Raw genomic sequence first — 25,965 nt, 5'->3', positions numbered from 1 at the left:
TACCTAATTAACTTGATTAGTTAATTAAAACTGTTAATTAGTTGTTAGACTATGACAGAACGGCCCCACACGTCAGGGTTGATTTTGGTCAACTCTGTTGACTGCTGACGTCATGATGACGTCATGCTGATGCAATAACCCCAATTTTTAGATTTCATTATAATTTCAGAATATTGTTTAAACTTCGGAAATTCATAGGAAATAATCCGTAACTCGGATGAAAATGTTTTCTACATGAAAGTTGCTCGGAAAAACGAGACGAACCCAAATACGCTACCCACATACCTGTCAGATGCCTCTAACTATCTGAACATGGAACTTTCCCCCTATGGTCATCTGTCTAACACATGTCCGGAATCGGGAAAACATTCCCGGTTGGATTCCCCCTTCACCTATATCGTGTAGCCTTACGTTAGGTCACACCCGACACATCATCTTGCCACGTTACACTTTGTGATGCTATGTTTGCTTTATATTTACTGTTTCTTCCCCCTCTTCTCTCTGGTAGACCTCGAGACCGATGCTGATGCCCCTGTGATCGACTACGTCGATGACGACCCCTCCTTGCCAGAGCAACCAGGCAAGCCCCCCCCCTTTTTGATCATCCCGATATCGCCCATTCCATTCTCTCATGCTTGCATTAGATTTTGCTACTGTTATTGATTGCTCCTATTCTGATGCATAGCCTGTTTATTGTAACCTGTTGTTGTTACCTACCTGCTTACCCTAAACTGCTTAGTATAGGTTGGTTAGTGACCCATCAGTGACCCCCCCACCTTGTCCTTGTTGCCCCTGCTTCATCATTGTAGACCCGATCAACGAGATCAAAGACTAGGCCCCGGCACTTCACATCACTTTCCCCTTAGTTGCTCGACACTACCAGGTTACCATCGAGTGCCGAGGGTGAGACCTCTACAACACTTCTGATGTTAACCCTGTAGTGTAGCTATTCGGTCGTGGTCATTGAGGGTGATTCCGCCTTAACCACTTCTGATACGACTCTGTCGTGCAACCCCTCAAGTGTGAACCTCGGGGGTGACTCCTCTTATGTTCACCTTGATGATTACATCGAGTGGAATTCACCGGGGGTGATTCCTCGGGTTTTCCCCTTGATGTTTGGACACACAGTTACTATGATTACTATAAATTTACACTGAACCATGTTACTAAAGATGGGTCGACCCTGAGGGGTACCCGCGCGAGCTTAATTGCGAGTGATGTGGAGACGGGTTGACCTGGAGGGTGCCCGCGAGATAATTACGAGGCGTGGCCGGGCATTCCTAGCCCTTGCCGCAAGTCCTCGAGACGGGGCAACGGGGTCACATCTTTCATGAGTCTCTGCTTGTTACCACACGTTCCTAATCCACTACGATTTGGATATTTGATCCGAGGGGCCTCTGGCCTGATAACACTAACCATCACGTGGGCATAGTATGGGCATTCTGCATCGTATACATCAGCCAAAGTTTAATAGACATCCGCGATTGAGCGGTGCGCGCCGGGTTGGACTGCATAAGCACCTGCCTTGTTGAAGGAGGTAGTTAGGTCTGCTCATCGGCCGCGTACGCAACGTGCAGGAGTTCCCGAGGAGATGGCCCATGACCCCTAGGGGCATAGGTTTAGTCCGGCGTGCTGGCCTCTTTATTAAGCCTAGGTCGGGTTGCGGCGTATTGTTTGGCCGAGGCCGGGCATGACCCAGGAAAGTGTGTTCGGCCGGAGTTAATCGAGTGTGGTGGGTAAGTTGGTGCACCCCTGCAGGGAAGAAAACATCTATTGATAGCTTGTCCTACGGTAACGGACACTTGGAGTTGTATCCCGATCGATACAACTAGAACCGGATACTTGTGATGATAACTGGATAGTATGGCTCTGGGATTGCTTTCTCGCAGGGAGTCGAGGAAGGATCTCTGGCCGAGGTTGATAACACTACTACTACTTTACTTATGCTACTCTACTCCCTCCTGTTGCTGCAAGATGGTGTTTTCCAAAAGATGCTAGTCTTCAATAGGACTAGGCTTTCCCTCTATTCTGGCATTTCTGCAGCCCAGTCCACATATACAGCCTTCTTTTGATAATGTTGCATATGTAGTGTAGATCCTTGCTTGCGAGTACTTTGGATAAGTACTCACGGTTGCTTTGCTCCCCCTTTCCCCCTTTTCTTCTTTCCGGTGGATGCAACCAGATGTCGGAGCCCAGGAGTCAGATGCCACCGTCGATGCCTACTACTACGTGGAGCTGCCGACGACCAGGAGTAGTTAGGAGGCTCCCAGGCAGGAGGCCTTGCCTTTTCGATCAATGTTGCTTTTGTGCTAGCCTTCTTAAGGAAAAACTTGTCTAACTTATGTCTGTACTCAGATATTGTTGCTTCCGCTGACTCTTGTGTATTCGAGCTTATGTATTCGAGCCCTTGAGGCCCCTGGCTTGTAATATAAAGCTTGTATTATTTTAATTTGTGTCTAGAGTTGTGTTGTGATATCTTCCCGTGAGTCCTTGATCTTGATCGTACACATTTTCGTGTATGATTAGTGTACGATTGAATCGAGGGCGTGACGTAAAGTAAAGCAATTACATGACGATTGCATTTCATACAATAAAGCGACAACCATATGGCTCCTGCCAGTTGCTGATAACTGTGTTACAAAACATGATCATCTCATACAATAAAATTTAGCATCATGTCTTGACCATATCACATCACAACATGCCCTGCAAAAAGAATTTAGATGTCCTCTACTTTGTTGTTGCAAGTTTTACGTGGCTGCTACGGGCTGAGCAAGAACCGTTCTTACCTACGCATCAATAACCACAACGCGGAGAAACTGACACCCACCGGCCACATGTGTGGGAAGCACGTCAAAAGAACCAGTCTCACGTAAGAGTATGTGTAATGTCGGTCTGGGCTGCTTCATCCAACAATACCGCCGAATCAAGAAACAACTAGTGACGGCAAGCAATATGCACATACCCACGTCCACAACTCCTTTGTGTTCTACTCATGCATATAACATCTATGCATAAACCTGGCTCGGATGCCACTGTTGGGGAACGCAGTAATTTCAAAAAAATTCCTATGCACACGCAAGATCATGGTGATGCATAGCAATGAAGGGGAGAGTGTTGTCCACATACCCTCATAGACCGTAAAGCGTTAGGACAACGCGGTTGATGTAGTCGTACGTATTCACGATTGACCGATCCTAGTACCGAAAGTACGACACCTCCGCGATCTGCACACGTTCGGCTCGGTGATGTCCCATGAACTCTCGATCCAGCTGAGTGTTGAGGGAGAGCTTCGTCAGCACGACGACGTGATGACAGTGATGATGATGCTACCGGAACAGGGCTTTGCCTAAGCACCGCTACAATATGACCGAGGTGGATTATGGTGGAGGGGGGCACCGCACACGACTAAGGGACCAATGATCAACTTGTGTGTCTATGGGGTGCCCCCTCCCCCGTATATAAAAGGAGTGGAGGAGGGGGAGGGCCGGCCCTCTATAGCATGCCCTGGAGGAGTCCTACTCCCTTCGGGAGTAGGATTCCCCCCTTCCCTAGTTGGACTAGGAGAGAAGGAAGGGGGAGACAGGGAGGAAGGAAAGGGGGGCGCCGCCCCCCTTCCGAGTCCAATTCGGACCAGATGGGGAGGGAGCCTGCGGCCTGCCCTGGCTGCCTCTCTCTCTCTCTCCAGTAAAGCCCATTAGGGCCGATATACTCCCCGGGGGGGTTCGGTAACCCCCCGGTACTTCGGTATATGCCCGAACTCAATCGGGACCTTTTTGATTTCCAAACATAGGCTTCCAATATATCGATCTTTATGCCTCGACCATTTCGAGATTCCTCGTCATGCCCGTGATCACATCCGGGACTCCAAACAACCTTCGGTTCATCAAAACACATAAACTCATAATACCGATCGTCATCGAACGTTAAGCATGTGGACCCTACTGGTTCGAGAACTATGTAGACATGACCGAGACAAGTCTCCGGTCAATAACCAATAGCGGAACCTGCATGTTCATATTGGCTACCACATATTCTACGAAGATCTTTATCGGTCAAACCGCATAACGATATACGTTGTTCCCTTTGTCATCGGTATGTTACTTGCCCAAGATTCGATCGTCGGTATCTCAATACCTAGTTCAATCTCGTTACCGGCAAGTCTCTTTACTTGTTCCATAATGCATCATCCCGCAACTAACTCATTAGTCACATTGCTTGCAAGGCTTATATTGATGTGCATTACCGAGAGGGCCCAGAGATACCTCTCTGACAATCGGAGTGACAAATCCTAATCTCGATCTATGCCAACTCAACAAACACCATCAGAGACACCTGTAGAGCACCTTTATAATCACTCAATTACGTTGTGACATCTGGTAGCACACAAAGTGTTCCTCGCGTATTCGGGAGTTGCATGATCTCATAGTCATAGAAACATGTATAAGTTATGGAGAAAGCAATATCAATAAACTAAACGATCATCATGCTAAGCTAACGGATGGGTCAAGTCAATCAAATCATTCTTTAATGATGTGATCCTGTTAATCAAATGACAACTCATGTCTATGGTTAGGAAACATAACCATCATTGATTCAATGAGCTAGTCAAGAAGAGGCAAACTAGTGACACTCTGTTTGTTTATATATTCACACATGTACTAAGTTTCCGGTTAATACAATTCTAGAATGAATAATAAACATTTATCATGATATAAGGAAATATAAATAACAACTTTATTATTGCCTCTAGGGCATATTTCCTTCATGTTGTGCCTCCTACTGATCTACTAGAACAAGTGCCTCCTACTGATCTACTAGAACAGTATTTGCTAGACCATGAAAATGATTTTCATATGCATGAAAGCAATGAAATAGATAAGATTTTCTTTGAACAATGTCCTCTATTTAAACACAATTTGCCTATTAAAACTCTAGGAGGTCCTCCTCCACCTAAAGCTAATCATGTGTTTGAATTAAAATAATCGCCAGAAGATATATCCTGTTATTATTAGTGCTAACCTTTCAGAACATGAAGAAGAAAGATTATTGAAAGTTCTAAGGAAGCACCAAGATGCTATTGAATATACTCTTGATGATTTAAAGGGAATTAGTCCCACTCTATGTCAGCACAAAATTAATATGGAACCTGATGCTAAACCCGTTGTTGCTCACCAACGTTGGTTAAATCCAAAAATGAAGGAAGTGGTAAGAATGGAAATCATACAACTTCTGGAAGCAGGTACAATCTATCCTATAGCTGATAGTAGATCGGTAAGTCATGTTCATTGTGTCCCTAAGAAAGGAGGTATATCTGTTTTTCCTAATGATAAGAATGAACTTATTCCACAAAGAATTGTTATAAGCCATAGAATGGTAATTGATTTTAGAAAATTAAACGAAGCAACTAGAAAAGATCATTACCCTCTGCCTTTTATTGATCAAAAGCTTGAAGGATTGGCTAAGCACACACATTTTTTGCTTCCTTGATGGATATTCTATTTTTTCACAAATACCTGTTTCTCAACCTGACCAAGAAAATACCACTTTTACTTATCCCTTTGGAACCTATGCTTATAGACGTATGCCTTTCGGTTTATGTAATGCACCTGCTACTTTTCAAACATGTATGACTGCTATATTCTTTGACTTTTGTGAAAAGATTGCTTAGGTTTTCATGGATGATTTCTCTGTTTATGGGAAGTCTTTTGATGATTGTTTAAGCAATCTTGACGAGACACCACGTGATGATCAGGTGTGATAAGCTCTATGTTCACATACAATGGGTTCAAGCTAGTTTTGCACGTGCCGAATACTCGGGTTAAAATTGACGAGCCTAGCATATGCAGATATGGCCTCGGAACACAGAGACCGAAAGGTTGAACGTGAATCATATAGTAGATATGATCAACATAGTGATGTTCACCATTGAAAACTACTCCATCTCACGTGATGATCGGACATGGTTTAGTTGATATGGATCACGTGATCATTTATATGACTAGAGGGATGTCTATCTAAGTGGGAGTTCTTTAGTAATATGATTAGTAAAACTTTTAATTTATCATGAATTTAGTACCTTATAGTTTTTGCATATCTATTTTATTGTAGATCAATGGCCCATGCTACCGTTCCCTTGAATTTTGATGCATTCCTAGAGAAAGCTAAGTTGAAAGATGATGGCAGCAACTACATGGACTTGGTCCGTAACTTGAGGATTATCCTCATTGCTGCATAGAAGAATTACGTCCTGGAAGCACCGCTAGGTGCAAGACCCGGCGCAGGAGCAACTCTAGATGTTATGAACGTCTGGCAGAGCAAAGCTAATGACTACTCGATAGTTCAGTTTGCCATGCTTTACGGCTTAGAATCGGGACTTCAAAGACGTTTTGAACATCATGGAGCATATGAGATGATCCAGGAGTTGAAGTTAATATTTCAAGCAAATTCCCGAGTTGAGAGATATGAAGTCTCCAACAAGTTCTATAGCTGCAAAATGGAGGAGAATAGTTCTATCAGTGAACACATACTCAGAATGTCTGGGTACCATAACCACTTGACTCGGCTGGGAGTTAATATTCTTGATGATAGTGTCATTGACAGAGTTCTTTAATCACTGCCAACAAGCTATAAAGGCTGCTTGATGAACTATAATATGCAAGGGATGGAAAAGACAATTCTCGAGCTCTTTGCGATGCTAAAGGCTGCAGAGGTAGAAATCAAGAAGGAGCATCAAGTGTTTATGGTGAACAAGACCATTAGTTTCAAGAAAAAGGGCAAACGGAAGAAGGGCAACTTCAAGAAGAACAGCAAGCCAGTTGCTGCTCAAGGGAATAAGCCCAAGTCTGGACCTAAGCCTGAAACTGAGTGCTTCTACTGCAAAGGGACTGGTCACTGGAAGCGGAACTGCCCCAAGTATTTGGCAGATAAGAAGGATGGCAAATTGAACGGTATATTTGATATACATGTTATTGATGTGTACCTTACTAATGCTCGTAGTAGCGCATGAGTATTTGATACTGGTTCTGTTGCTCATATTTGCAACTCGAAACAGGGGCTACGACTTAAACAAAGATGGGCTAAGGACGAGGTGACGATGCGCGTGGGAAATGGTTCCAAAGTCGATGTGATCGCTGTCGGCACGCTACCTCTACATCTACCGTCGGGATTAGTTTTAGACCTGAATAATTGTTATTTGGTGCCTGTGTTGAGCATGAGCATTATATCTGGATCTTGTTTGATGCGAGATGGTTATTCATTTTAATCGGAGAATAATGGTTGTTCTATTTATATGACTAATATCTTTTATGGTCATGCACCCTTGATGAGTGGTCTATTTTTGTTGAATCTCGATTGTAGTGATACACATATTCATAATACTGAAGCCAAAAGATGCAAAGTTAATAATGATAGTGCAACTTATTTGTGGCACTGCCGTTTAGGTCATATTGGTGTAAAGCGCATGAAAAACTCCATGCTAACGGGCTTTTGGAATCACTTGATTATGAATCAATTGATGCTTGCGAACCATGCCTCATGGGCAAGATGACTAAGACTCCGTTCTCCGAAACAATGGAGCGAGCAACTGACTTGTTGAAAATAATACATATTGATGTGTGCGGTCCGATGAGTGTTGAGGCTCGCGATGGGTATCGTTATTTTCTAACCTTCACAGATGATTTGAGCAGATGTGGGTATATCTACTTAATAAGAATAAGTCTGAAACATTTGAAAAGTTCAAAGAATTTCAGTGTAAAGTGGAAAATCATTGTAACAAGAAAATAAAGTTTCTATGATATGATCGTGGAGGTGAATATTTGAGTTATGAATTTGGTCTTCATTTGAAACAATGTGGAATAGTTTAGCAACTCACGCCACCTGGAACACCACAGCGTAATGGTGTGTCCGAATGCCGTAACCGTACTTTATTAGATATGGTGCAATCTATGATGTCTCTTACCAATTTACCGCTATCGTTTTGGGGTTATGCTTTAGAGACGGCTGCATTCATGTTAAATAGGGCACCATCTAAATCTGTTGAGATGCCACCATATGAACTATGGGTTGGCAAGAAACCTAAGCTGTCGTTTCTTAAAGTTTGGGGCTGCGATGCTTATGTGAAAAAGCTTCAACCTGATAAGCTCGAACCCAAATCAGAGAAATGTGTCTTCATAGGATACCCAAAGGAGACTGTTGGGTACACCTTCTATCACAGATCCGAAGGCAAGATATTCATTGCTAAGAATGGATCCTTTCTAGAGAAGGAGTTTCTCTCGAAAGAAGTGAGTGGGAGGAAAGTAGAACTTGATGAGGTAGTTGTACCTTCTCCCGAATTGGAAAGTAGTTCATCAAAGAAATTAGTTCATGTGATTCCTACACCAATTAGTGAGGAAGCTAATGAAGATGATCATGAAACTTCAGATCAAGTTACTGCCGAACCTCGTAGGTCAACCAGAGTATGATCTGCACCAGAGTGGTACAATAATCCTGTTCTGGAGGTCATGTTACTAGACCATTGCGAACCTATGAACTATGAGGAAGCGATGATGAGCCCAGATTCCGTGAAATGGCTTGATGCCATGAAATCTGAGATGGGATCCATGTATGAGGACAAAGTGTGGACTTTGGTTGACTTGCCCGATGATCGGCAAGCCATAGAGAATAAATGGATCTTCAAGAAGAAGACTAACGTTGACGGTAATGTTACTGTCTACAAAGCTCGACTTGTTGCAAAAGGTTTTTGACAAGTTCAAGGAGTTGACTATGATGAGAACTTCTCATCCGTAGCGATGCTTAAGTCTGTCCGAATCATGTTAGCAATTGCCGCATTTTATGATTATGAAATTTGGCAAATGGATGTCAAAACTACATTCCTTAATGGATATCTTAAAGAAGAGTTGTATATGATGCAACCAAAAGGTTTTGTCGATCCTAATGGTGCTCACAAAGTGTGCAAGCTCCAGCGATCCATTTATGGACTGATGCAAGCCTCTCGGAGTTGGAATATACGTTTGATAGTGTGATCAAAGCTTATGGTTTTATACAGACTTTTGGAGAAGCCTGTATTTACAAGAAAGTGAGTGGGAGCGCTATAACATTTCTAATAGTATATGTGGATGACATATTGTTGATTGGAAATAATACAGAATTTCTAGATAGCATAAAAGGATACTTGAATAAGAATTTTTCAATGAAAGACCTCGGTGAAGCTGCTTATATATTGGGCCTCAAGATCTATAGAGATATATCAAGATGCTTAATTGGACTTTCAAAAGGCACGTACCTTGATAAAGTTTTGAAGAAGTTCAAAATGGATCAGTCAAAGAAAGGGTTCTTGCCTTTGTTACAAGGTGTGAAGTTGAGTCAGACTCAATGCCCGACCACTGCAGAAGATAGAGAGAAAATGAAAGTCATTCCCTATGCCTCAGCCGTAGGTTCTATCATGTATGCAATGCAGTGTACCAGACCTGATGTGTGCCTTGCTATAAGTTTAGCACGGAGGTAGCAGAGTAATCCAGTATTGGATCACTAGACAGCGGTGAAGAACATTCTGAAATACCTGAAAAGGACTAAGGATATGTTTCTCGTTTATGGAGGTGACAAAGGGCTTGTTGTAAATGGTTACATCGATGCAAGCTTTGACACTGATCCAGATGACTCTAAGTCGCAAACCGGATACGTATTTATTTTGAATGGTGGAGCTATAAGTTGGTGCATTTCCAAGCAAAGCGTCGTGGTGGGATCTATGTGTGAAGCGGAGTACATAGCTTCTTGAGAAGCAGCAAATGAAGGAGTCTGGATGAAGGAGTTCATATCCAATCTAGGTGTAATACCTAGTGCATCGGGTCCAATGAAAATATTTTGTGACAATACTGGAGCAATTGCTTTGGCAAAAGAATCCAAATTTCACAAGAGAACCAAACACATCAAGAGACGCTTCAATTCCATCTGTGATCAAGTCAAGGAGGGAGACATAGAGATTTGCAAGATACATACGGATCTGAATGTTGCAAACACATTGACTAAGCCCCTCTCATGAGCAAACACATGATCAGCACCAAGACTCCATGGGTGTTAGAATCATTACTATGTAATCTAGATTATTGACTCTAGTGCAAGTGGGAGACTGAAGAAAATATGCCCTAGAGGCAATAATAAAGTTGTTATTTATATTTCCTTATATCATGATAAATATTTATTATTCATGCTAGAATTGTATTAACCGGATACTTAGTACATGTGTGAATACATAGACAAATAGAGTGTCCCACGTATGCCTCTACCTGACTAGCTCGTTAATCAAAGATGGATAAGTTTCCTAACCATAGACATGTGTTATCATTTGATGAGCGAGATCACATCATTAGAGAATGATGTGATGGACAAGACCCATCCGTCAGCTTAGCATATGATAGTTTAGTTTTATTTCTATTGCTTTCTTCATGACTTATACATATTCCTCTGACTATGAGATTATGCAACTCCCAAATACCGGAGGAACACCTTGTGTGCTATCAAACGTCACAACGTAACTAGGTGATTATAAAGATGCTCTACAGGTGTCTCCGAAGGTGTTTGTTGAGTTGGCATAGATAGAGATTAGGATTTGTCACTCCGAGTATCGGAGAGGTCTCTCTGGGCCCTCTCGGTAATGCACATCACTATAAGCCTTGCAAGCAATGTAACTAATGAGTTAGTTGAGAGATGATGCATTATGGAACGACTAAAGATACTTGTCGATAATGATATTGAACTAGGTATGATGATACCGACGATCGAATCTCGAGCAAGTAACATACCGATGACAAAGGGAATAACGTATGTTGCTATGCGGTTTGACTAATAAAGATCTTCGTAGAATAGGTAGGAGCCAATATGCGCATGTAGGTTCCACTATTGGTTATTGACCGGAGATGTGTCCCGGTCATGTCTACATAGTTCTCGAACCCGTAGGGTCCGCACGCTTAACGTTCGATGATGATTTGTATTATGAGTTATGTTTTTTGGTGATCGAAGTTTGTTTAGAGTCCCGGATGAGATCACGGACATGATGAGGAGTCTTGAAATGGTCAAGAGGTAAATATTGATATATTGGAAGGTTATATACGGACAAAAGAATGGTTCCGATAAGGTTCATGGATTTTTTTAGAGTACCGGGAGGTTATCGGAACACCCCGGGAAAGTTAATGGGCCTAATGGGCCATAGTGGAGGAGAGGAGGCAAGCCACAGGAGGTGGCACACACCCCCCTTGCCCAATCCGAATTGGACAAGGGGAGGGGGCGCGACCCCTCTCTTTCCTTCTCCTTCTCCCTCCTTTTCCCTTTCCCCCTCTCCATTGGAAGGAAGGGGGGGCGAATCCTACTAGGAACAGAGTCCTAGTAGGACCCCCCTCTTGGCGCACCCCCCTTGGGCCGGCCTCCTCCTGCCCCCTCCTTTATATACGTGGGTAGGGGGGCACCCCAAAGACACAACAGTTGTTTCTTAGCCGTGTGTGGTGCCCCCTCCATAGTTTACTCCTCCGGTCATATTGTCGTAGTGCTTAGGCGAAGCTCTGCGCGGATCACATCACCATCACCGTCACCATGCTGTCGTGCTGTCCGAACTCTCCCTCGACCCTCTACTGGATCAATAGCTCGAGGGACGCCATCGAGCTAAATGTGTGATGAACATGGAGGTGCCGTACGTTTGGTACTTGGATCGGTTGGATCATGAAGACGTTCGACTACATCAACCACGTTAACCTAACGCTTCCGCTTTCGGTCTACGAGGGTACATGGACACACTCTCCCCGTCTCGTTGCTATGCATCTCCTAGATAGATCTTGCGTGATCGTAGGAATTATTTGGAAATTGCATGCTACGTTCCCCAACATTTAGACCTTATATTGTTGATTCCAAAGTAATTGTTCACACCGATCATGCTGCTATTAAATATCTAATGGAAAAGAATTATGCTAATCTAGACTTATTTGATGGGTTCTCTTGCTACAAGAATTTGATTTACATATCATTGATAGAAAAGGAGCTGAGAACCCCGTAGCTGATAACTTGTCTAGGCTTGAAAATGTGCCTGATGACCCACTACCTATTGATGGTAGTTTTCCTAATGATCAGTTAGCTGCAATAAATGTTGCTCATAGTACTCCTTGGTATGATGACTATGCTAATTACATTGTTGCTAAATATTTACCACCTAGTTTTACATATCAACAAAAGAAAAAATTCTTCTATGATTTAAGACATTACTTTTGGGATGACCCACATCTTTGCGAAGATGGAGCAGATGGTATTATTAGACGTTGTGTACCTGAGCATGAACATGGACAAATCCTATAGAAATGCACTCCGAAGCTTATGGAGGGCATCATGCTGGAGAAAGAACTGCTACAAGGTATTGCAATCTGGATTTTATTTGCCTACTCTCTTTAAGGATGCCCGTAAGTTCGTCTTATCATGTGATGAATGTCAAAGAATAGGTAATATCGGTAAGCGTCAAGAAATGGCTACGAATTATTCACTTGGTGTTGAACCATTTGATGTTTGGGGATTTGATTACATGGCACCATTTCCTTCCTCTAATGTGTATACACATATTTTGGTTGCTGTTGATTATGTTACTAAAAGGGTAGAAGCTATTCCAACCAGTAGTGCTGATCACAACACCTCTATTAAAATGCTTATGGAAGTTATTTTCCCAAGGTTTGGAGTCCCTAGATATTTAATGACTGATGGTGGTTCACATTTTATTCATGGTGCTTTCCGTAAAGTGCTTGCCAAGTATGATGTTAACCATAGGATTGCATCATCTTATCATCCTCAGTCTAGTGTTCAAGTTGAACTTAGAAATAGAGAAATAAAATTAATACCCCTCTAATCTTGAGCATGAATGTCATTTGTGAGTATTTACTTCCGTTCTTGAGGTCACGGGAGAAATCATGTTGCAAGTAATCATGTGAACTTGATATGTGTTCGATATTTTGATAATATGTATGTTGTGATTCCCGTAGTAGTGTCATGTGAACATAGACTACATGACACTTCACCATATTTGGGCCTAAGGGAATGCATTGTGGAGTAGCAATTAGATGAAGGGTTGCGAGAGTGACAGAAGATTAAACCCCAGTTTACGCGCTATCTCGTAAGGGACCGATTGGATCCAAAAGTTTAATGCTATGGTTAGAATTTATTCTTAATACTTATCTCGTAGTTGCGGATGCTTCCGGGAGGGTTAATTATAAGTAGGAGGTTTGTTCTAGTAAGAACAGCACCTAAGCACCGGTCCACCCACATATCAAATTATCAAAGTAGCGAGCACAAATCGAACCAACATGGTGAAAGTGACTAGATGAAATTCCCGTGTACCCTCAAGAACGCTTTGCTTATCATAAGAGAACGTTTTGGCCTGTCCTTTGCCTCGAAAGAATTGGGCTACCTTGCTGCACTTTTGTTACTACTATCATTACTTTCTCATTACAAATTATCTCGCTATCGGAGTACTCTGCTACTTAGAATTTCAGCACTTGCAGGCATTACCTTACTGAAAACTACTTGTCATTTCCTTCCGCTCCTCGTTGGGTTCGACACTCTTACTTATAGAAAAGAGCTACAATTGATCCCCTATACTTGTGGGTCATCAAGGTTATTTTCTTGCGTCGTTGCCGGGGAGTGAAGCGCCTTTGGTAAGTGGAATTTGGTAAGGAAACATTTATATAGTGTGCTGAAATTTATTGTCACTTGTTACTAAGGAAAACAATCCTTTGAGGGGTTTGTTTGGGTTATCTTCACCTCGACCGGAACAACAATTAGCTACCCCTGAACCTACTACACCTACTGAAAATATTGAATATGAAATTGCTTCGGGTATGATAGAACAACTTCTAGCTAATCCTAATGCAGGAGATGGAACCGAACATCCTGATAGGCACTTGATATATGTAGAACAAATTTGTGGATTGTTCAAGCTTGCAGGTTTACCCGGAGATGAAGTTATGAAAAAGGTTTTCCCTTTATCTTTGAAGGGAAAAGCGTTGGCATGGTATAGGCCATGTGATGATATTGGATCTTGGAATTGGAATCATTTGAAATTGGAGTTCCATCAAATTTTTTATCCTATGCGTCTAGTTCATTGTGCTCGGAATTACATATATAATTTTTGGCCTCGTGAAGGACAAAGTATCGCTCTAGCTTGGGACATGCTTAAGTCAATGTTACAATCATGAACTCTCAAGAGAAATTATTATCTAGAACTTTTATGCTCGACTTTCTTGTAATGATCAAATCATGCTCGATACTTCTTGTGATGGTTCTTTTATGAAGAAGACTATTGAATTCTAGTGGGATCTTATGGAAAGAATTAATCGCAGCTCTGAAGATTGGGAACTCGATGAAGGTAAAGAGTCAGGTATTAAGCTTAAGTATGATTGTGTTAAATCTTTTATGGATACCGATGCTTTTCATAAGTTTAGCACTAAATATGGACTTGACCCTGAGATAGTAGCCTCCTTTTGTGAACCATTTGCTACTCATGTTGATCTCCCTAAAGAGAAATAGTTTAAATATCACCCACCTATGAAAGAAGAAATCAAAGAACCGGTACCAATTAAATAAGAAACTATACTTTACAATGTTGATCCTGTTGTTCCTTCTGCTTATATTGAGAAACCACCTTTCCCTGTTAGGACAAAGGAAATGCTAAAGTTTCAACTATGGTCAACAAAAGCTATATTAGAACACCTAAACCTGATGAACAAATTAAAGTAGAACCTAGTATTGCTATGGTTAAAGATCTCTTGGAAAAAATGTAGATGGACATGTTATTTACTTCTGTGAAGAAGCTGCTAGAATTGCCAAACCTGATAAAAAAGTTAAACATAGACCTATTGCTGGCATGCCCGTTGCCTCAGTTAAAATATATCATTGTTATCATGGTTTATGTGACATAGGTGCTAGTGTGAGTGCTATTCCTTACACCTTATATCAGGAAATTATGAATGACATAACACCTACAGAGATATAAGACATAGATGTTACTATTAAACTTGCTAATAGAGACACTATATCACCAATTGGGATTGTTAGAGATTTTGATGTCTTGTGTGGGAAAATAAAATACCCTACTGATTTTCTTGTTCTTGGTTCCCACAAGATGACTTTTGTCCCACTATCTTTGGTAGACCTTTCTTGAACACCGTTAATGCTAAAATAGATTGTGAGAAACAAACTGTCGGTGTTAGTTTTGGTGATGAGACTCATGAGTTTAATTTTTCCAAGTTTAGTAGAAAGCTTAATGAAAAAGAATTGTCTAGTAAATATGAATTAATTGGTCCTACTTCTATTGTTGTGCCTCCTACTGATCCACTAGAAAAATATTTGCTAGACCATGAAAATGATTTACATATGCATGAAAGAAATGAAATAGATAAGATTTTCTTTGAAAAACGTCCTCTGCTTAAACACAATTTGCCTATTGAAACTCTAGGAGGTCCTCCTCCAACTAAAGCTGATCCTGTGTTTGAATTGAAACAATTGCCTGACACTTTGAAATATGCTTATCTTGATGAAAATAAGATATAACATGTTATTATTAGTGCTAACCTTTCAGAACATGAAGAAGAAAGATTATTGAAAGTTCTAAGGAAGCACCGAGCTACTATTGGATATACTCTTGATGATTTAAAGGGCATTAGTTCCACTCTATGTCAGCACAAAATTAATGTGGAACCTGATGCTAAACCCGCTGTTGATCACCAACGTCAGTTAAATCCAAAAATGAAGGAAGTGGTAAGAACGGAAATCTTAAAACTTCTGGAAGCAGGTATAATCTATCCTATAGCTGATAGTACATGGGTAAGTCCTGTTCATTGTGTCCATAAGAAAGTGTAGCGGCCCGACCTCAGATGGTCAAGTCTCTATGCTTAAGTGTCATCCCTGGATCGGTATGCTGACACACACAGCACTCGAGGATTTATAACAGAGGTAAATCACATGTATAAAGTAACATAAGTACTATTACCTCAATCCAAATAGCGGAAGTAACAACAAGGTTGTGGATTCCCATCAACACCAACGGTGAAGTTGAGTGTAGAAATCGTAACCCTAATGTATCACTTACTCGTCGTAAGATTCCTGCAACATGAGATGTTGCAGCCATAAGGGTCAGTACATTGAATGTACTGGCAAATTCACACCATAGAGCAATGATGAATAATAACTATCACTACATGCATATATGGCTGGTGGAGGCTCTATGATTATAATGTTTTTGCGAAAAGCCAATTTTTCCCTACAACAAAGGAATATATTTTATTTAACTATCATGGTAGTTGAACAACATAGAGAAGGTTCCTCCGATTCAATCCCAATTAAAGTTAACAACCCAATCAATTAATTAAGTAAAGTGTTGAGATCAATATGATAATCCAAGAACCAGATACTCAAGATGTCCATCACCGGGGACACGGCTAATCATGATTAGTTTGTACACTCTGCAGAGGTTTGCGCACTTCTCCCCACAAGACTCGATCTCCTCTATTGGATTTCTCGCACTACATGGTGTTTGAGAAACGGATGACCGAGACACAGTTTTTCAGAAGCATTAACTCTAACCCCGGGTAGACCGTACCAACCTACATCCCCTACATCCCCTACATCTACATTAACTAGAAGAGGTCATGCAACTTACTCCACCATGCTAGAGCACATAATAGCTTGTGGCTGGACACGGAAGTTTCTAGCATGCATAATCTTATGATCCATTTGAGCCTGGGTGTCATTCCATAGGGTGATCACACGAGTCCTCCGGGATCCCCTTGGGCAAGCACTGGGTTCTCCAGGTGCCTGGGCAGACCACTGGATGCTCCAGGGTGCCCCTACCATTCCACCCAGATGTGTATTAAAATAGCCACATTAAGTTAACCATTAAATAATAACTCTTACATCTGTCATGAATCACTCAACCAATCCACGTCTACGAGCTTAACAGAGCAATACGAGCATAACGTAGAAGTAACTCCCAAGGTTTGGATGTAGGACAATAGATTCCTACCTCATCAACTACTTCCCAATACCTACATGTTATCAAGTCCTAACCATGCAGTCTTCGAGGGTTGAAACTAATGCATAAAAGCTAGGTATGAAAGGGATATGATCAAAATGTGAACTTGCCTTGTGCGGTTGATGAAGATGATTCACACTCATAACTCCTGATACCTCTACTCGTCACACTCCGGTCAATCTATCGTAAGCAAGCAATGGTAACCACCCATAAGCAATCACTCAAAAGATCGGAAAGAACGAAGAAGACAATTCGGAAAACATCAAAACCAAGCAAATAACTCTTGCAACATAAAACAATTTCTAACAGTGCCAATATTATGTGGATTTGGCCTTATCAGAAAGTTTAGGTCAAGGGCTTCGATTTGCAAAAAGAATCAACTCAAACGGAGTTATGAAACTCAAGTTATGATCAAACGAAGTTTAAATTTAAATCTATTTGAAATCAAATTTTAAACTTTCAAAAATATGTTTAAGTTGTTTTACTAGATAGAGGGGATCATAACGAAGAAGTGGGCGTTGGTTTCATCTAATTCCGACTAACGAGCAAAAAGTGGCGAAGGTTTGCAAATCAGGGACTAATCTGTAAATGAAATATTCACGAACGGGTCCCTAACCGAAAAAAATAAAAACTAAAAAATAAAAACAATCGAGTGTATGCTCGCTAATAGATTCTAATGAACGAAAATTGTTCGCTAAAAGTAGCTAACTAAAGAACATTCACTAAAATAACTAGGTTAAAAAGAAAACCGGGTTTAACAAAAAAACCGAGAACTGAAAATAAACCGGATCGGGTTTGGTTTATACCGGCTCGGTGGTTTAGGCAGAGAAAACCGCCGACGAAACAGGACGGCGGACAACGGGTAGCGGGCGAAAGCTCTGGCGACGGGCGGTGATGGCACGGGGCGGCGGAGTGCGGCATCGGTGTCGGGGAGGTGTGAAGGCGGCAGCTGCGGTGCGGGAAGGTGAGGAGGCGGCGACGGATCTCGTCGGGCGGCGGTGGTTGTCTGCAGCGGCAGTGGGGAGTGCGGGACGAGGAGCGGCAGCGGCGAAAACGGGATCCCGCGGTCCGGGGGCGCGCTATATGAAGGCGGAGGGAGGCGGCTTCTTGGAGGAGGGGCAAGGCGGCGGCGGAGGTGGCCGGGTCGGCGAAGGCGGCGTGCTGGGTCGGGACTTCGTCCCGAGCTCGGAGAATGGTGGTGCGGCGCGCTGGGCTGGGCCTGGCTGGCTAGCTGGGCCGGCCGAGTCACGGGAGGTTTTAAAAAAACGCAAACAGACAAAAATTAAATAAAACAAAAGAAATAAAAATATTATTTAGACATATAATATATAAAAAATTTCAGAAAAAAGTTTTCTACAACCTGACATTATTCTAGCTTCAAATAAAATCTACAAAAATTCAAATAAATCAAACAGTGCTACAGCTCCAATAAAATCCAACAAAAATCATTTTAAAAATACCAAAATGATTTCAATTTTATCTCTCTGCAATTTCCTGATGTAGGGAATGATTTTACCCTATTTTCCATATATTTTATTTTTGGAGAAAAATAATTTTAATAAAAACCAAAATAGCTCCCAACTGAAAATAATTTCAAAAGGATTTTAAATGTGATTCTTTGAAACTCCCAACTCATATTTCATATGATTTGAAGAAGTCATTTTATCTTCTCTCATGAAAATCATTAAGTTGCTTAAAGTTTTTTGAATTTGAAAATAGTTCCAAATGAAATTCAAATATTTTCAAATACCCTTTTCATTTAATTAAATGGAAGAAGTCATGTCATCTTATCTCTAGGGTTTTGTATTTGAAAAGAATTTGAATTCACGGAGAAGAAAATGAAAGTTTGGAAAGTCCTTTTATCCCTTCTCATTTAACTTTCAAAAAGTTTCGAATTCACTCACTTTCAGTCAATCAATCACACAACAATCAAACAAACTATCTATTTAATATAACATTCCAAAATTTAGAATTTTGGGATGTTACAAACCTACCACCCTTAAAATGAATCTCGTCCTCGAGATTCGGAGAGGCTAGCAAGAAATAAGTTAAGTTCGGTTTTTTTTCTCAAAATCCATCGATCATCACAGGGGGTCTGGGGTGCTACCACCCTTAGAAGCATCGTTACGGTCCCATCAATACTCATATACTGCATCCTTATTCTTGGCAGGGCCGGTCTTCTTAGATCTTCAGTATAATACCTTATTAGCTCTTCTGGTAGCGGCATAATCTTTTCCTCAATTCTTCTGTTCTTTCATCTTGATAAGGTTATTCCGTGACTGGGTCTTCTTAGCTGACGGGTCTGGTGCCATTACTAATCAACTATCGATATCTCATGGAGGTCAACAATTTATGGTTTCTCCTATAGGAAATGGGTCTGGGCTGAACCTCACTGTATAACCTACGATTGGCAGCACCAGCCTTATACCAGGAGAAAAAAATTGTCATACAATTCTATGGTTTAAACAAGGTTTTGATCGTCATCTCTCTACTATGGGTAATTCACTCAGGTTTACCATCCCATATAGGAGAGGCGAATAATAAGAGTAAGTTGGTATGGTGATCAGTCCATTCCGCACCCAAATCATTACCCTGTGTATGGTTTAGCAAATCTCGCATTCTAACACTCGGTCATCCTCACAAGCATTGCAGAATCTCTCTTGTCGATGAACTAAGTTCGGAAAATCCATTGATTCTGTAAGCCAAACAAACATCTATCGTTCCTTCACAACTCTCAGGTTTTGCGTTACTCCTATAAGATCGTCTGTCGATAAAAATCGTAACTTCTTCTAGGGTTTTTCCTTCAGCAAGAGTGTGCTTGCTTCTTGGCAGGTCCTGGGGCATGTGGGTTATGGCCCATCTCATCACTTGTAAACCTTGAACTCATCATCGGGGCAACTGGTTATTATTCCAATATCCAGCTTCCCAGCATTCTTAAATCCATTTGATTCTACTGTCTTTCTTCCTTCTATTTGGTACCAAACTAAGACGTGATTACTCAGACTCATCACAGGGTTACTATTGCTCCGTATTACCAACATTCAACCTCCTTTATATCCAATATTACTTCATCCCTTCATACTCTTGGGGGTATCCCACATATCGAGACAAAACTCATACTTATTTTGTCTGAAATCCACTTCGTGGAATATCATTATCTTTTCCAGGGGTCAAGGGTCCTCATGGTTACTACCACCCTTGAAATTCACAAACTCATCCATAGACCATATTTCTCATATCCTCAAAAATGGTCAAAATATTTCTTCATATAGTAACACTCATAAAAATCCAAATCAGCACCAACGATGATAACTTTATTGATTCTCAAATTATTACAATCTCCTGCATTTCCATTACATAATTTAACTTCTCCTAAAAATAAGGGTGCTTACTACTCTATTTATTACATTCCTTACTCCAGTATCACAATTCTAAAGTACTCTGCTCATTCTTCCTTGCGTTCTGGACATTCCCTAGCACCATGTCCTACTTCTTTGCAACGTAAACAAATGACTTTCGACAAATCTCGGGGCTTATTTGTGATTGTGCCTACTCCTTGGTTTCTTGGCTCCTTTTCTGGGCACATATTGGCATAATGACCCAAGGTTCTACACTTGAAACAGGTGATGTAACTCAGGTCCTTCTCTGCAGAGATTTGGTTTTTCCCAGTAAACTTTCTCTTCTTCCTCCCGGATTTCTTTGTTCCGATCAATACTTCCATTTCCCGTGGATCGAACTCCAGTTCTTCCATTGGGAAGTCCTCCAGGTACTCTTGGCTTTTCTTCGTGCAATACCGTGATAAATGTCCTTCTTCCCCACATGAATAACAAGCATGGGAGAAAAAAAATCTGTTTAGGCCTTCTCCATCGGGGTCTTCAACAACTTCCTTCTTCACAGGTTCCTCAAAACTTTCCCTGTGGGCTTCTTTCACTACTTCATTCTTCTGCTAGATGGTTCGTTGTACCATAGGGTAAATGTGACACTGAGCAGGGTAGTGGGTAGTCCCTTCACACAGGAAACAAGTCACGTGCATAGTGGGGCATTCTTCAGCTGGGTGAATTTCTTCATAATGAGGGCATTCACCCTTGTGTTCTTTATGGGTGTGTCCTATTTCTCCATAGAGCTTGCATGCACAAGGTTTCTTCTTATTACTTCCATAAGGATTCAATTTCTGGGACACAAACCGAGACTTTGGCGAAGTTGACTTAAATTCTTTCCAAGTGGTTACTCCTTGCCATCCATTGATGGTTTGGTACATCCTCCACCAAGTAGCAGCACCTCTTTCAAAACATTGAAGAGCATGCTGGGTCATATACTTTCCGGCTACAGGATTATGCTCCATGTCATCCTCCATGTTTTAAATCCATAGATCCGTCTCCAATTGACTCATTGGTCCAAAAAATATAAGCTCATCTCCATTCATCCTCTATTGGGTACATGGGTTATGGGGTGATATGAGAGAGATAGAGAGGGATACACACAATGAAAACAAAAGTTTTGAAACGATCAATTTTATGTGTGGCTGTCGGAAAAACATCAAACAAATGACAGCTCACCATCGTCGCATCTAATGTAAGTATATAACAGGGGTTTGGTCTTCTAAAGGTCAATAAATCTTCAACATCGCCAGACTCTTCAGGTCTTCTTCATGCCTCCGATGGCTTCTTCCGATCATGCTTGTCCTTCTCAAGTTCCTCTGCCAGATCTTTGTTGACGTGAAGTCTCTAGTGACATCCTTTAATATTTCTGGAGTTGCGTTCCAAACTTCTGGGTTTCAACATCCTTGGCATGAGCCATGGTCCTACTGTCCTTCAGTTCCTGACAAATCTCCGGTATCTCGAGGTTGTAACTCCTCTAGCTTGGCTACTTTCAGCTTCTGGTTCCTGAGTTCTTCACAAATTGCCTCCTTGTCAAATATGACTTCCTAAAGTCCCTCTAAAATTCTTCATGTAATACTCTAGATCCTGGCGGTGCACTAGCTAAGGTTAAAACTGCATCCTTTGCTGACAGATGCCCCATCAGCCTTCTACCATCCAATCCTTCCATGCATCTGCATGCTTAACTCTGCACGGTGACAATAGCATAAGCGGGCAATAACACCATGGTTAGCCGTGTCTATGCGCATGTTACTGCCATGAGCTTTCATTCCATAATTAATATCTCCTGTGTTAGGGTTTTCTTGACAAAAACTTTGAGTTCTAATGCTCCAGGTTCCGGTCTTTCTCCGATACACGTTGATCTCGGGTATTGACAGCATCCTTAGTCTGTCAAGTTCCATAAGGGGTGCCTTCCTAGGGCATACAAATTTGGAAAATTCTACAGGGCCTTCAAATTCTCCTAGTCTCCAGAGTCTTCAACCATTGTAGTTTCCATTATTATAATGCACGGTAAAATCTTTTTCATTCTGAAGTGGTCCTAATTGTCCGATATCTTGTACTTCTTAGAGTGGTCTCATCAGTCGAATCTTTGTGTGGTCAAACGGGGAAAGGGGTATAGTCTAACTAAAGGGAATATTTGATAAAACTCAGAAAAGAAGAGAGGTAAAAGATCTTTTGAAAGTGAAGTTGTAGAGAAAATCTTTCCTATGCGCTTGCCAGTTTCTAGGGTCACGTCCTACAGTCAACATGTGCTCTGATATCATCTTGTAGCGACCCGACCTCAGACGGTCAAGTCTCTATGCTTAAGTGTCATCCCTGGATCGGTATGCTGACACACACAATACTCGAGGATTTATAACAGAGGTAAATCACATGTATAAAGTAACGTAAATACTATTACCTCAATCCAAATAGCGGAAGTAACAACAAGGTTGTGGATTCCCATCAGCACCAATGGCAAAGTTGAGTGTAGAAATCATAACCCTAACGTATCACTTACTCGTCGTAAGATTCCTGCAACATGAGATGTTGCAGCCACAAGGGTCAGTACATTGAATGTACTGGCAAATTCACACCATAGAGCAATGATGAATAATAACTATCACTACATGCATATATGGCTGGTGGAGGCTCTATGATTATAATGTTTTTGCGAAAAGCCAATTTTTCCCTACAACAAAGTAATATATTTTATTTAACTATCATGGTAGTTGAACAACATAGAGAAGGTTCCTCCGATTCAATCCCAATTAAAGTTAACAACCCAATAAATTAATTAAGTAAAGTGTTGAGATCAATATGATAATCCAAGAACCAGATACTTAAGATGTCCATAACCGGGGACACGGCTAATCATGATTAGTTTGTACACTCTGCAGAGGTTTGCGCACTTTTCCCCACAAGACTCGATCTCCTCCGTTGGATTTCTCGCACTACATGGTGTTTGAGAAACGGATGACCGAGACACAGTTTTTCAGAAGCATTAACTCTAACCCTAGCTAGACCGTACCAACCTACATCCCCTACATCTGCTAGCCTACCACTGGAAGAGGTCATGCAACTTACTCCACTATGCTAGAGCCCATAATAGCTTGTGGCTGCACATGGAAGTTTCTTGCATGAATAATCTTATGATCCATTTGAGCCTGGGTGGCATTTCATAGGGTGATCACATGGGTCCTTCGGGATCCCCTTGGGCAAGCACTGGGTTCTCCAGGTGCCCGGGCAGACTACTGGGTGCTCCAGAGTGCCCCTACCATTCCACCCAGATGTGTATTAAAATAGCCACATTAAGTTAACCATTAAATAATAACTCTCACATCTGTCATGAATCACTCAACCAATCCATGTCTACGAGCTTAGTAGAGCAATACAAGCATAACGTAGAAGTAACTCCCAAGGTTTGGATGTAGGACAATAGGTTCCTACCTCATCAACTACTTCCCAATACCCACATGTTATCAAGTCCTAACCATGCAGTGTTCGAGGGTTGAAACTAATACATAAAAGTTGGGTATGAAAGGGATATGATCAAAGTGTGAACTTGCCTTGTACGGTTGATGAAGATGGTTCGCACTCATAACTCCTGATAGCTCTACTCGTCACACTCCGGTCAATCTATCGTAAGCAAGCAATGGTAACCACCCATAAGCAATCACTCAAAAGATCAGAAAGAACAAAGAAGACAATTTGAAATACATCAAAACCAAGCAAATAACTCTTGCAACATAAAACAATTTCTAATAATGCCAAAATTATGTGGATTTGGCCTTATCAGAAAGTTTAGGTCAAGAGCTTCTATATGCAAAATGAATCAACTCAAACGGAGTTATAAAACTCAAGTTACGATCAAGCGAAGTTTAAATTCAAATCTGTTTGAAATCAAATATTAAACTTTCAAAAATATGTTTAAGTTGTTTTATTGGATAGACGGGATCATAACGAAGAAGTGGGCATTGGTTTCATCTAATTCCGACTAACGAGCAAAATGTGGTGAAGGTTTGAAAATCAGGGACTAATATGTAAATAAAATATTCACGGATGGGTCCCTAACCGAAAAAATAAAAATAAAAAGAAAAAACTATCGAGTGTACGCAAGCTAACAAATTCTAACGAACAAAAACTGTTCGCTAAAAGAAGCTAATTAACAAACATTCACTAAAATAATTAGGTTAAAAAAACCGGGTTTAACCAAAAAAACCGAAAACTGAAAATAAACCGGACCGGGTTTGGTTTATACCGGCTCGGCGGTTTAGGCGGAGAAAACCGCCAACGAAATGGGACGGCGGACAGCGGGCGGTGGGCGGTGGCTCCGGCGACTGGCGGTGATGGCGAGGGGCGGTGGAGTGCGATAGCGGCGTCGGGGCGGCACCGGATCTCGTCGGGCGGCGGCGGTTGTGTGCGGCGGCGGCGGCGGCGAGTGCGAGACAAGGAGCGGCAGCAGCGGCGAAAACGGGGTCCCGCGGTCCCGGGGCGCGCTATATAAAGGTGGAGGGTGGCGGCTTCTTGGAGGACGGGCAAGGCGGCGGCGGAGGTGGCCGGGTCGGCCAAGGCGGCGTGCTGGCTCAGGACTTCATCCCTAGCTTGGAAAAGGACGGTGCCGCGCGCTGGGCTGGGCCAGGCTGGCCAGCTGGGCCGGCCCAGTCAGGGAAGGGTTTAATAAAAAACGCAGACAGACAAAAATTAAAGAAAACAAAAGAAATTAAAAAATTATTTAGACATATAATATATCAGAATTTTCAGAAAAAAGGTTTCTACAACCTGAACATTATTCTAGCTTCAAATAAAATCCACAAAAGTTCAAAAAAATCCAAACAGTGCTACAACTCTAATAAAATCATGTAAAATCATTTTAAAATACCAAAATCATTCCAATTCTATTTATCTCCAATTTTATGATGTAGGGAATCATTTTACCCTATTTTCCATATATTTTATTTTTGGAGAAAAATAATTTGAATAAAAACCAAAATATCTCCCAATTGAAAATAATTTCAAAAGGATTTTAAATTTGATTCTTGGAAACTCCCAACTCATACTTCATATGATTTGAAGAAGTCATTTTATCTTCTTTCATGAAAATCATTGAGTTGCTTAAATTTTTTGAATTTGAAAATAGTTCCAAATGAAATTCAAATATTTTCAAATACCCTTTTCATTTAATTAAACGGAAGAAGTCATTGATGTCTACTACACAACCTACTTCTTGTAGACGTTGTTGGGCCTCCAAGTGCAGAGGTTTGTAGGATAGTAGCAAATTTCCCTCAAGTAGATGACCTAAGGTTTATCAATCCGTAAGAGGCGTAGGATGAAGATGGTCTCTCTCAAGCAACCCTGCAACCAAATAACAAAGAGTCTCTTGTGTCCCCAACACACCCAATACAATGGTAAATTGTATAGGTGCACTAGTTCGGCGAAGAGATGGTGATACAAGTGGTATATGGATAGTAGATAATGGTTTTTGTAATCTGAAAATATAAAAACAGCAAGGTAACTAATGGTAAAAGTGAGTACAAACGGTATTGCAATGCGTTG

Source organism: Triticum dicoccoides, chromosome 2A (genome assembly GCF_002162155.2).
Source record: "Triticum dicoccoides isolate Atlit2015 ecotype Zavitan chromosome 2A, WEW_v2.0, whole genome shotgun sequence".
In the NCBI taxonomy this organism is placed as follows: Eukaryota; Viridiplantae; Streptophyta; class Magnoliopsida; order Poales; family Poaceae; genus Triticum; species Triticum dicoccoides.
This window is presented reverse-complemented; position numbering follows the sequence as displayed.